Source organism: Eublepharis macularius, chromosome 1 (assembly GCF_028583425.1).
Source record: "Eublepharis macularius isolate TG4126 chromosome 1, MPM_Emac_v1.0, whole genome shotgun sequence".
Lineage (NCBI taxonomy): Eukaryota > Metazoa > Chordata > Lepidosauria > Squamata > Eublepharidae > Eublepharis > Eublepharis macularius.
The window spans coordinates 253,344,221-253,358,540 of record NC_072790.1 but is presented as its reverse complement, the minus strand read 5'-3'; positions in this window follow the sequence as shown (position 1 = coordinate 253,358,540).

Genomic DNA, 14,320 nt, shown 5'->3' with positions numbered 1-14,320 from the left:
TGCTTATCGCCCTTCCGGAGACGATCTCGCAATTAAAAACGATTCAGTAAGGTCATTAGTGACATACGACCAACAGCTCAATTACACGGCGTTGCAAAATTAAAGAGCAACGCGATAAAAATAGTTAACAGAACATGCAACAAAGATCAATTCTCCTAGTACCTCTCTAGTAAATCTTAGATTGATTTAAAATCCCATCATAATCAGTCTGCTGGGGAATGCATTGAATTTTCAGTAAGCACACAGATATATTTCTCCCCTAATTCTCCACGAGTTTTCCTTTGTCAAAACCCCAATCTCTCCCCTGGGGGTCATCGTTTCTATTAATTGGCACGTGCTATCTACAGGGACATCTAAGATCCTTCACACATTGACACCAATATAAAAATACAATTGGTTTTAGATTTAGCCAATTTCTCAGATTTTCAATATTCTACCAAGTGGTGCCATGGTGCGGATGCAAGATAAACTTCCTAAATCTTTAGATGGTGACAGTTAAATGACCAGATTATGACGTCCATTCTAGCAATTAAAAAATTATTATTCGCTACTGTTCACTACTTTTAATTGGTTGTCAAAGATAAAAGGAACATCTGTGTTATTATACAACCTGTTAACAAACTACATTAAAGTAAATGCACAGTTCACGAGAATACATATGTATAGAGTATATGGTGATCTAATCTGTATTCCGGCTACACCCGGATCTTACACTTGAAAAAGGTTATTGTAGAGCTTGAAGCGCTGCAGAAAAGAGCAATCAAAATGGTCAGGGCTACAGCAACTGCCCGTTGAGGATCGGATTTTATTTTTTATTTACATTACCCGTAGTCTGCCTTTCTCGTTGGGACTCGCAGCGGATTACACAAAATATAACAATACAATGAACAGGATGAGATACGCAATAGACAATGCAATAGCGTTTTATGTAGAAATCTGGAAGGAACCAAAGATCAGAAACGGTGATGCAGAGCATAAGTATTAACATGACATATTCAATGCAAACATTACATAGTAGGAATCCACTTAGAGCAACAGGTAACATGAACTATATACAGTGGCACAGTCTACAGTTCCTAACCCTTTACCCCAATCTTTCTGAATCATTTTGTTAAAAGTATAACTCTATTTTCTGTGCAACAAGCCCTTAAAACACATAGGGCTATATGTTAGAAAAGAGGTGAGACAAGATAAGAGGAGACATGATAGAGGTATGGTATGGAGAGGGGACAGGGTGAAGCTTTTCTCCTCATAATTCTAGCACCCATAAAGTCATCCACTGATGCTGAGAAGTGGGAGATTCAGGCCAGACAATTTAATTTATTGAATTTCTAACCCACCCTCCTCGTGAGCAGGCTCAAGGTGGGTAACAACATTGTTAAAATGCAATAACAAATACCACATAAAATGAATACAATAATAATAACACTTGATTTATATACCGCCCTTCAGGACAACACCCACTCAGAGCAGTTTATAAAGCGTGTTACTATTATCCTCGCAACAATCCCCCTGTGAGGTGGGTGGGGCTGAGAGAGCTCTGAGAGAGCTGTGACTGACCCAAGGTCACCCAGCTGGCTTCAAGTGGAGGAGTGGGGAATCAAACCCAGCTCTCCAGATTAGAGTCCCATGCCAAACTGGCTCTCTTTAATTTGCACTAAGTACAAATTTGTACTAAGTTACAATTAATTTGTACTAAGTACAAAACACAATTTAAAACCATAAACCATCACACAGCAGCAAGGTAGTAAAAATATAAACCTCAATAATCAGGAAGGGTAGAACAGGCAGGTTATAGATGTATCAGATAAATAGCATACCAAGGCCACAGCAGAGAGCCTTGCCTGGTGGCCTGGCCAGACCTCAACCACTGCCATAGGCCTGGTGGAACATTGCCGTCTTACAGGTCTAGTGGAACTAGTAAGTCCTGCAGGACCTTGGTCTCGACGGAGAGACAGTTCCCCCAGGCTGGTACCAGGGCCAAATAGGCCCTAGTTGAGGCTAGGCAAACATCCTTGGGGCCAGGTACCACCAAAAGATGTTGATCAGCTGAATGAAGAGCAGGAAGTACTTCACACAATGCATAGTTAACTTCACTGCTGCGGGATGTGATGGCTGTCAATTTGCAAGGGGAGTGGACACGTGGAGGACAGGGTGCAATGTATTGCATGTAATGTATTTGGATATTATTTTCTGCTTCCTTGTGTAGGGTTTTTTAAATTGTGGCTGTGAGTTTAAGTGTAGGCCTTATCAGGAAAGGTGGGAGGCTGGGTGGGTGACTAAGGGGTGCTGTGACTGGATGGTAGCTGTACCTGAGAGGACAGAGTAAACGCCAGTTTTTTAGCAGTGCTGTGGGAAGGCTTTTTGCGGTCACCGTTTGTATATCTTAGAGAGAGGTCATTCTAGTTTCAGACAACCTGTGTGAGGCCTGCACTGCCTGTGTGTTTCTGAGAGAGAGCGTTTATCCTGCCAAGTTCAAGGGAACGGTGTGTCCCTGAGAGAGTCTGTGTGTTCCTCAATAGAACAGGTTTTGGATAAATCGGGGAAGCTGCACGGCAGCCGGAGAGCCACGCAGGCAAACTGTGTGGAAAGGCCTGAGTGAATCTAGATCTTGGTGGGTGTGAAGAGAGTTTACTCTCTTAGTGATGATCTGTGCAGAAAGTTTGTGAAAATACGTTTAAGAAGATACAATCGCATTTGAAACTGCCATGCTTAAGAGCTATTCTGAAACCAATATCCAACTCTGGAACTGTCTCACACATAACCTATAAATAAATTCTGCTTCTGTTTAAGAAAAAAAAGATCCTTTTTTACCTCACAACCACCCTCCTGTGCTGGCCATTCTGTCAAATTACTGTCTCTAACAAAGCCTTCTAGTAGTACCAGTTAAGCAGGAAGAGATCTAAGGTGGAGGCCTTCGGCAGCAGCGAAAACCTTTTGGGGAGGCAGCAATATCTAGGTGACAAACACAGAGAAGGAAAGTATTATGAAGGTACAAGCCTGGGTAAAGTAGAAAACGCCTGAAACTTTGTGTGAGTGGATATAGAAGGAGTGTTTATTAGGACCAGGCCCTTCCTCTAAGTTATAAGTTCAAGCTAAAGTAGGAAAGAGCTGAACTAAATATCCAAAGGCAAAAGTTTTAAAAGGTTTCTGGTTAAAACAAGCCAATTGTTACAGGGCGGTTCAAAACTACATATTTGATTTTCTTGGGCTCAGATGTTGTAGTCTGATGTTCAACTGATGTTTTTGTGTGTGTGTGTGTGTGTGCATCCATCGTATGCTATGCTCTTTAAGGGAAACATTTTTCATGCGCTCTCTGGAACCACAAAAAGCCTCATTCTTAGGGGAATGCATAACAAACTACAAGAGAGGTGCAGATCAATGGCTAGTAGCCATGATGGACATTTGCGCCCTGCAGTAGCAAAGTCCTCTTGATATCAGTTGCTGGGGAGCACGGGCAGGCGGGTGCTGCCACGGTCACCCTGCTTGGGGTTGGTTGGCGACCGTGGGAACAGAGCTCTGGGTGGGCCTTTGATCCAGCCGGGCTCTTCTTATATTCTTGTGGCTCTGCAGTATAATAGGCACCACTGAGTAATAACAGTCTAACAAAAACAGAAGAGCAAGATGAATATTGCGATTATCTGACCCAGCAAATTGTGACACTTTCAGAGTTTCTAAATTAGCGTTCTTTAATAGATGTATTTTGTTGACTGGGAGAATGACCTCTTTTTTCATAGTACTCAAGGTGGTTTACAGAAAGCAGGAATACATAAACTGAAATGACTCTGAAATTAAAACCATAAAACTATAATATTGAAACACAAAATGCAGCAGGTAGTTTACCATAAAAAGATGATCAAAAGAATTTAAAGCCATGGATAATGTATTGTTACACGTGGCACACTTCCACACCCACAAGGAAATTCCAGGGGCAGCACTACCTTGCTTCCTTTTGGGGGTGGGAGGAAAGCATGGGAGACAAGTAACAACAACAACAACATTTGATTTATATGCCACCCTTCAGGACAACTTAATGTACACTCAGAGCAATTTACAATGTATGCAGTTATTATCCCCACAACAACAATCGCCCTGTGAGGTGGATGGGGCTGAGAGAGCTGTGACTGACCTAAGGTCACCCAGCTGGCTTCAAGTGGAGGAGAATCAAACCCAGTTATCCAGATTAGAGTCCCATCACTCTTAACTACTGTACCAAACTGGTAGGAGAGAGGTAGAGGCGGGGACACAACAGGAGACCCCCAAAGAGAACATAAGAACCTGAGACGAACCCAGCTGTGTCAGAAAAATGGCCCATCTAGTCGGGTACCCTGTTTCACATATGCCTCATTACGTGAGTCTGATTGGGGAAAAAGCCAGCCTGACTCGTGTCATAAAAGTGGCTGAGGGCTCACGTCTGAAAACACTTTTCTGCCCTCATTCTGAATAATGGTCAGGGGAGGTCTTGAGTGTCCAGCTCCCTGGACATGTGGCCACTAGTAGTGGGACCCTCAGATGCCCAACAGCCATTTTTAATCACTAAAAAGGGCACAGGGTGGAAGGAAGGGAAAACTGAAGTCTCTCCGCCATGCCAGGCTGCAGAGCAGTATGGGGGCAGAAAGTACTTCTGATGGTGACTCCTTGGTCGCACGTTCAACACAAGTTGGGTTGAGGTTTTTCCCAACCCTCGTCAGACATCTCATGTAAAGAGAATCTGTTGTCACTGATGGGCCTCCATCCTTCATGAATCTGACCCCCTTTTAAAGCCATCCGTGCTCCTGTCCAGTGGCTATGGTTACATCCAGAGGCAATGAATTCCACAATTTAATTGCCCCTTGAATGAAGAACTATTTCCTTTTGCTCATCCTGAACATATTGCCCACCAGCTTCACTGAGTGCCTCCGAGTGCCAGCATAACGGGAGGTGTTAAGGTCTGTTCGCTTTAAACACGTTAAAGAGAGGTTCTGCACACACACACCCCAGACCCACTCACAGCAGTGTCTGTCTGCCTTTTTCTTGGTTCCCAACTCAAAGCTGGCTGTTTCTTCATACAAACACACAGCGAGGTGGCCAGATGTGTATAAACAAATTGGAATGGGTGCAACCAGGACAGTCAGGGGCCTGGAGACCAAGCCCTGTGAGGAAAGACTGGGGGGCCTGGGACTGAGAAGAGGAGGTTGAGGAGAGACATGGTTGCTCTCTTGAAGTATTTAAAAGGCTGTCACTTGGAGGAGGGAAGGGAGCTGTCGCTGCAGGCAACAGGATAGGACTCGAAACAATGGAGGGAAGGTACCGGCTGGACGTTATGAAAAACCTTTTCATGTTAAGAGTATTCCAGCAATGGACTCAGCTGCCAAGGGCTGTGGTGGGTTCCCCCTCGCTGGCTGTCTTCAAGGAGCGGCGGACGAATCCTTGTCGGGGATGCTTTAGGCTGTTCCTGCATTGGGCAGGGGGCTGAACTAGATGGTCTGTAAGACCCCTTCCAACTCTGCTTCTATGATTCCCCCACGTTCTCATGGATACTGAACACGTCTGTCAAGGGTCTGTCTCCTGGATCTGGATTGCCACAGCTCTGAATCACTAGAGAGGGTAGATTAAAAACTAGCTGATAATTGGCTACATCCATTTTCTGCAGGGGCGTTTGCTTTTAATAGTGGTCAGATAACGACCTCTTTGAGAAGCCAAGGGAAGGTCCCCTGGGTTACTGATTGATTTATAATAGATACACTCAGTATTTGTTGATATGATCCTTATGTGATTTTAGCAACCAGGATGGACAAGGATCCAGGGCACAAGTAGCAACCTTCACAGATCTCAGGATCCTGTCACCCCTCCCTGAAATTGGGTCAAAATGGTCTATAAATAGACCAAGGAGTGTATTAGGCGTTTGTCCTGGTGGACTTTTTAATAATTGGTATCCAAATTGGAGTGAATTCGTGATAGTTCATCAGCAAAAAACTTTTCAAAATTACCACATCTAGTTGTTCTGTTACCATATGTGTTCCCTTTCTAATGTATTCTTAGATGTGGATTATCTAACTTGGGTTTGGGACACTCACCCAGAAACACAACCAATTTGAGGAAATTAAGCTCTGTGTCAGCCTGGCCAGCTTGGAAAACTGACACACTTGCCATTTACAGGGAGCAGAACTTGCGCGATTTAGGGATTTTTTTACCTGGATATAGATGCAGAGGAGTTAGCCGTGTTAGTCTGTAGTAGCAAAATCAAAGAGAGTGCAGTAGCACCTTTAGGACTAACCAACTTTATTGTAGCGTAAGCTTTCGAGAATCACAGTTCTCTTCGTCAGATGCATGGAGGGCCAAAAGAAACTGGTCAGATATAGAGGAGGAGAGGGGAGGGTGGAGTAGATGCAAACAGTAGCTTCTGATATGGAGATCAGTTTGCTTCTGTTAAGGAATTCAGTTACTTCTGATAATGAGATAACCATTCATAGTCTCTATTCAATCCCAGCCTGACTGAGTCAAATTTACATATGAATTCCAATTCAGCAGCTTCCCGTTGGATTCTGTCTTTGAAAGGTTTCTGTTGAACTACAGTGACCTTTAAGTCCTTGATGGAATGTCCTGGTAGATTGAAGTGTTCTCCCACTGGTTTCTGGATGTTGCCATTCTTAATGTCAGAAAATGAAAGACCTCTCCTATCATTAACAGACTTGCTCAGATCCTGCAAACTGGAGGACGTAGCTTCTTTTATTGAGTCAGGCCATCTCATCTTGGTCTTCCTCTTTTCCTACTGCCTTCCACTTTTTCTAGCATTATTGACTTTTCCAGAGAATCTTGTCTTCTCATGATGTGATCAAAGTACGATGGTTTTGTCATTTTTGCTTCTAGGGAGAAATCAGACTTGATTTGAACTAGTACACACTTACTTGTCTTTTTGGCTGTCCATGATATCCACAAAACTCTCCTCCAGCACCACATTTCAAATGAATCAGTTTTCTTCTTGTCAGCTTTCTTCACTGTCCGACTTTCACATCCATACATAACAGTGGGGAATACCATAGTTTGGATTATCTTGATCTTGGTCCCCAGAGAGGCATCTTTATCTTCAAGGATCTTCTCTAGCTCCCTCACAGCTGCTCTTCCAAGTCTAAATCTTCTTCTGATTTCTTCATTGCAGTCTCCCTGTTGGTTGATGATTGAGCCAAGGAATAGAAAATCTTTAAAATTTCAATTTCCTCATTGTCAGCTTTAAAATTGTGCCATTCCTCGGTAGTCATTACTTTTGTCTTCTTGATGTTCAGCTGTAATCCTGCTTTGGTGCTTTCTCCTTTAACCTTCACCAGTAGTCCTTTCAAGTCTTCACTGTTTTCCACCAATTTTCCCTTTTTCTAAATCTCATCCAGTTTTAATTATGTTCTGCATAGAGATTGGACAGACAGGGAGATAATATGCATCCTTGTCTGACACCATTATATTCCTTTATACTAGAGTTCTAATCCCTTTATTAAAACGCCCTCCTGAACTTTTGTGGTTTGCACATTCTGCGGAATGATAGAGGGGGGGGCATCCTGACCTCTTCAGGTAGGCCTTTCCATAAAATGGGAGTCACCACAGAAAATGTGGTTGCTTGGTTCCCTCTATCACAGCCATGCCGTCATGCCCTTTCGAGGTCTTCTGGGTGTGATGGCCAGGCCTGGTTGCTGGGAATGACCGTGTCGTCATGGCCCATGTGTCTCTGCCGTGGTGGGAAGGATTTCCCTGGTCCCTGGCTTATGCGGTATCTCCTTAGGGAATGCCCCAGTGGTGCCAATGTTATCAGTTGTATTTCTTTTTACTATAACTATGTTGTATGAAACTGGATGCTCTTCTTCAAGACCCCGTAGGAGACACTGTTGAAGTATCAAAGGAGGTTCTCTTACAAAGCTCCTGACCACCTATATAAGAAAAATCCAGTTCTGGGTGATGTTTATATTTAGTGGCATTATCTCGTCTTCTGGAAAGCGAAATGATCTTGTTATTTATAGGCCAAGGTGTTTTGGTAGGACTGGTTCCTCAAGGAAAAGTACCCCAATGGTCTTGCTGACCCTAGCCATGCATGTCTATCAGCTCCTTGTCTATCAAAACAATTTCACAAGTGCGTGTATTTCCATGGACTAAAATCCATCTAATTCCAAAACGGATTCCATCTGCATCTGGACACTTTAGGTTCTTTGAGGAAGGACGACCTTATTGTCAGTGTGATAACAACTTTGGACAAGTTCCCTATTCTTGTATTCTTGGCATATTGCAAAAAAAAAAAGTGTTACAGGGTCCCTGTTGAACAAGAGAACTTCCTCAAGATGCGTTTTTAAAAAAATTGAAACATTGCAGAAAGAATGTGGTGTTTGCATTTCCTTGACTCCAAGTAACTTGTATTTTTAGAAGGGCCCATGGGAAGATTTAAAATCTCACTGTGACAGCAGAAAGGGGGGAAAGGTGCCTTTCCTTACTGGGAAACCCCTTCAAACCCAAAGTTCCCTGGAAAGCACCCTCGTAACAGGCTGCCACTGCTCAGGGAACTCCTGAGAACATCTAGACTGACCTCTTAGAAGCTGCCCTTCTACCACAGTACTAGACCGATACAGATGTAACAGGGACGAAACGCTGGGAAGTACCTTATAGCAATTATGTAACTTCTGGGAAGATTAGCCACAAGGAAGAGATTAAGAGAAATATTCCAGAGAAATATATTGTACTACCAAAGCAAAAGAATGTCTTTAGAAAGAGAAGGGTTATTATCGAAAAGGGAGCTGGGAGGCGGTTGGGTTCAAAAGAGGTAGGGAAGTGGCAAAACATGACTATAGAGAAGAGCACAGCAATATTCAAGTCCAGTAGTACCTTAAAAATCAACAAGATTTCCAAGGTAAAAACTTTCAAGAGTCAAAGCTTTCTTCATTAGGAAAGAGCACACAATCTCACAGCACAAAAACATTCAAATAAAAGCAATAAAGTTGCTCCAACTCAGCTAAATACACGTTACCTAGGTTGTAGTAGGATTCTTAGAGCATGTGCAGAGGTTGTTACAGTACCAAGATGATAGAGGAGTTTTTAACTACTACCCGTTGTTATTGGGGTCTCCAGATTTCATGCTGTTCTAAAATGGGGAGAAAGAAATACCCAGAACTCCCAGATATTTATGGGCGATGGAATCTGACCTAAGCCCCCTTGGTAAGATTGACCAGTAGATATGGGCAATCTGATGTAAAATGTCATATCTGATGTCACAGGCGACTGTTGCCAACCAGAAAATTATTAAAGGATAGTTTCACCCTAATAATGGCTCTGAACTTCCATGACAAACAGCGAAATCCTGCTCAGAGTTACTCCACTCTAAACTCATTGATTTCAATGGCCTTCTACAGCAGTAACTCTCTGTAGGATGCACCTATAAGGCTAACAAAATCAGTGGTAGGGGATGAGCTTTCGTGAGCCACAGCTCACCAAAGCTGTGGCTCATGAACGCTCGCACCCTACCACAAATTTTTGTTAGTCTTACAACTGTTACTAGACTCTCGCTCTTTTATGCTGAAGAAGTGAGCTGTGGCTCACGAAAGCTCATCCCCTACCACAAATTTTGTGAGTCTTGTAGGGGCTCCTGGACTTTTGCTCTTTTCTACTGAAGAAGTGAGCCGTGGCTCATGATTCATGAATGCTCATCCCCTACCACAAATTTTGTGAGTCTTGTAGGGGCTCCTGGACTTTTGCTCTTTTCTACTGAAGAAGTGAGCCGTGGCTCATGATTCATAAACGCTCATACCCTACCACTAATTTTGTTAGTCTTATAGGTGCTACTGGTCTCTTGCTCTTTTTCACTGTTACAGACAGACTAACATGGCTATCCATCTCGTTCTGTCTGCTTAGGATTTCACTGAAAATGGGGGTCTGGCCCAAACCGGTCCATCATTTGTCCAAAAGAGGTTAGGTTGGGCATGGTGGCCCAATGCAGAGGTAAAAAAGAGTAATCCTAATGTACACCCCGGAGTCCAAGTTTCCAGCCCCTCTAGGTGGCTCTCTTGAGCCATACTGAATTTAAGATCCAGAGGAGTTAGCTGTGTTAGTCTGTAGTAGCGAAATCAAAAAGAGTCCAGTAGCACCTTTAAGACTAACCAATTTTATTGTAGCATAAGCTTTCGAGAATCATAGTTCATCTTCGTTCTTCTGTGCCTCCACACATGGGGACTGCGCAGGCGCAGGCCAGCCGCCGGAGAATTTTCTAGAGCTTCTATGGCTCCGAAGGGGCCGTTTGTCGCGCGCCTCAGCGACCGTCTTCCCGCCCAAACGGTCACGTGCTCCTCCAGCGACCAACGGCCCCTTCCCTCAGTTCTCTTCTTGCCGCCGCTTGGAGAGAACGTGAGCTTGTGCTCTGTGCTTTGTGCTTCGTGCCTTTCTTCTGACTGATTGATCTTGGCTTTTTGACTTCGGACTTCTGACCTCGACTATTCTTCGGATCTCGCTTTGGACTTTGACGTGGACTCGGTAATACGACTCGGACTGTTTTGACCTTTCTCTCGCGTGCCCCTTAAGATGGCCTCCACGGCTCTCTTTAAGCACTGCCTTCAGTGCCACACCAAAATGGCCAAAACCGATGGCCATGAGCTGTGCCTATTTTGTTTGGGGGAGACCCACAATGTGTCGGCCTGTAGGATCTGCCAGGGTTTCACCAACAAGGCCCGGCAGGATCGCAAGGCCCGACTGAACTCCTCACTGTGGCAGACGGTCATGTCTGAGGGCACTCCGTTACCTCCGCCCAAGGCCGGCCCTAGCCCCTCTGCCGGACGGCAATCGAGAGCTGGCTCAGTGGCTTCCACGAGGTCGGGGTCAAAACCGCGTCCCCCGAGTGCCTCGGCGTCGAGAGCGGCCTCTCCAGTGCAGGGTTCGGCGCAGCCGCCCCGGAGCGCGTCATCCACCAGGTCGGATCCGAGACCAGCTTCGGAACCGAGGATCCTGGTACCGAGTCCCCGGTCGGAACCAACGACTGGTTCGATCCCGATCAAGGCGAAGAGGTCGAAGCAGAGGTCCCCTTCCAAGGCGAGGAGCGCGTCGGTTCCGAGGTCTTCTTCGGAACCGGCCAAGAAGAAGAAGAAGACCAAGCATCATCGGTCGCCGTGTCCCGCTCCTCCAGGGGAAGTCATCGTGCTTCCTCATACTCCTTCCCCTCATCTGGGCTCTCCTGAACCGGAGGAAGTCTCCGTACCGGTGCCGGATCCGATGGCCTTTGAGACGGTGCAGGCAGAGTTCTCGTCTGGGCCGGAGCCGAGCCCGCGGTCCCATCGGAGCCGACCATCACCTGCCCGTCGGTCGCCGAGGTCGGAACCGAGCCCGTCGCCTCTTCGCAGCCGTCCATCTCCTGCCCGGCCATCTTCACCTGCTGCCGGTCGTGAGCGGCGTCGGTCCAGGGACAGTGTCCGATCCGCCCGGTCCACTGCGTCCCGACATCGACAGGCCTCCTACCTTCCCTCACCGTACCATTGCCACTGGGAAGGGGCACCTGCCGGTTTCTCCATGTCGGAACCGAGGCCCCCTCCAGTCCAGGTTGAGGAATCCCAGCTCGGTTCCGATGAGGGGGAAGTGGAGAGCCTCGGCGACTACCAATCGGAGTCCTGGTCCGAGCCATCGCCGGCTGACGATCTGGTGCCAGCTACGGGTTCACCGTACGAGGACCTCCGCATCTACTCCGACAGATGGCGAGGATGGCTCAGGCCCTCGAGATGGACATCTCTTCAGCAGTGCCCCAGACCAAGGACAAGCTCCTCAAGCGGATCTACGGGGATAATCCGGCGTCTATTGGCTTCCCCATGCTTGAGGGTATAGAGGAGATAGTGGAGCGGGTGTGGAAGGTGCCCTGTGACCAGCCGCCGACGTCTAAACGGATCGAGCAGCTTTATAAGATTAAGCAGGGCACCTGGCAGGCGTTGGTGAAGCACCCTCCACCTTCCTCTCTGGTCACGGAGGAGTTCAACCCCCGGCGGTCGGGTCATTCCTCTGTGCCGGCCGATAAAGAGAGTAGGAAGCTTGACGCTCTTGGCAGGCGCCAGTACACTGTGGCTTCGTTGGGCCTGAGGATCGCCAACTATCAAACCATTATGGCTGGCTACCAGCTCTACCTGTGGGAGAAGTTGGCATCCTATACTCGAGACCTCCCACCTGAGCAGAAGGCTGTGGTATCCCTGCTGCAGACGGAGGCTGTCAGGCTGTCCAAGCAGCAAATGAATGCAGGGAGCCACGCTGCCGATACTGCTGCTAGAGGAATGGCTTCAGCGGTGGTTCTCCGGCGCCACTCCTGGTTGCGATCTACTGCCCTTTCCCAGGAGGTGCGGTCCAGGGTGGAGAGCATGCCTTTTGAGGGGGACTCGCTGTTTTCTAAAGCTACCGACGAGACCCTGAAAAAGAAAAAAGAAGACAGGCAGACGGCGAGGTCCTTGGGGCTGGCTCCTGCGGACAAGCCCACCTCCAGGCCACGGTACGCTCCCCGGTCCGGCCCTTACCACTTCCAGGGCAGGTACCAGCAGCAGCGGCCGGGCTACCACCAGCATCCTGCCTACCAGCACCGGCCCTACCCTCCTGCGCAGCAGCAGAGGAGACGTAGGCCCTTCAAGCCTCGCCCGTCGCAGCCGCCGGCCCAGCAGAGAGATCAGCAGGGCGCCGGGAGGCAGTACTGACGGGTCACGCCAGCCGTATCCCCGAATTTCTCGGACAGACTGAGTCCACTCCTTTCTGAGTGGGAGTCAATAACATCTGACTCATGGGTCTTAACAATTGTTGAAATGGGATACGGGCTGGAGTTCGTTGAGCTGCCTAGGTGCAGTTCACCCCTGACAGCTGTCAATAATACTATGGCCGAGCTGGATGCGGAGATTGTGTCGCTCTTGGCCAAGGGTGCTGTGGAAGAATTGCCCTATGAGGACTCTGTAAGGGGGTTCTTCTCTAGGTTCTTCCTGGTCCCCAAGAAGGATGGGGGCTTACGTCCCATTTTAGATCTGAGGGGCCTTAATGCCTTCCCCAAGGTGACCAAGTTCAAGATGGTTACATTGGCGGCTGTGATCGCCTTGCTGAAACACGGGGATTGGTTTGCGGTCCTTGACTTGAAGGATGCATATTTTCACGTGGGAATACGGGAGGAGCACAGGAAATACCTGAGCTTCGTTCACCGGCAAAGGGTTTTCCGGTATAAGGTGCTCCCCTTTGGGCTGTCCACTGCCCCACGAGTGTTCACGAAATGTGTGGCCCCTGTGGTTTCCTTCCTGCGGGAAGAAGGCTGTACCATCTTTCCGTACCTCAATGACTGGCTCATCGTGGCTGAATCGGAGTCTAGGCTGGTGCAGGACATTGGCTTGGTACTTAGCACTTGCCAACGCCTGGGGCTCCTGGTGAACTTTGAGAAATCCAAACTGGTGCCCAACTGCAAAGTGTCCTACATTGGTGCACTATTAGACTCTGTGGAGGGTAAGGCTCTGCTCCCCTTGGAGAGGGCTCGGTCCCTAAGGGGTCTGGTGTCCATGTTTAAAAGGAACCGTTTCCAGTCCGTGCGCACTATCCAGTGCTTACTAGGGCATATGGCAGCGGCCACCTCTGTGGTGCCCTTTGCTAGGCTGCGTATGCGCCCTCTCCAGAACTGGTTTGTGCGGAGGTACGATGCTCTGCTGCACCCTCCGTCCCTCAAATTCTCTATCCCGAGGGTCATCCTCTCCTCCTTGGACTGGTGGCTGTCTGATGACAACTTGTTTAAAGGGACTCCCTTTGGGTATCAGCACCATGACGTCACGGTTACCACTGATGCCTCTCTGTTGGGATGGGGGGCTTACTGTGGTGATGTGTCTGTGCAAGATGTCTGGTCTGAGAGGGAAAAGACCCTCCATATTAATGTGCTTGAACTAAGAGCCATTCGTTTCGCACTTGTGTCCCTTACAGCACTGCTGAAAGATCGCCAGGTGTTGGTGCAGACGGACAACACAACAGCAATGTACTACGTAAATCAGCAGGGGGGTACAGTATCCATGGCCCTGTGCCGGGAAGCCACGCTCACTTGGCAGTGGGCTATCAAGAACGGCGTGTCGCTCCGTGCTATACACGTGGCTGGGTCAGACAATGCCCGGGCAGATGCCCTCAGCAGGGTCCCTTTGCTGGACCACGAGTGGGAACTGAACGTAGAGTGCGTTGGGCCGATCTTTCAGATGTGGGGTCATCCAGTGATAGACGTGTTCGCCACTGTGGCAACCACCAAGGCCCACACATTCTGTTCCAGGGCAGGGAGCGACCCCCTCTCTATTGGGGATGCCTTCCAGTTTACGTGGACGCAGGGCTTGCACTACATGTTTCCTCC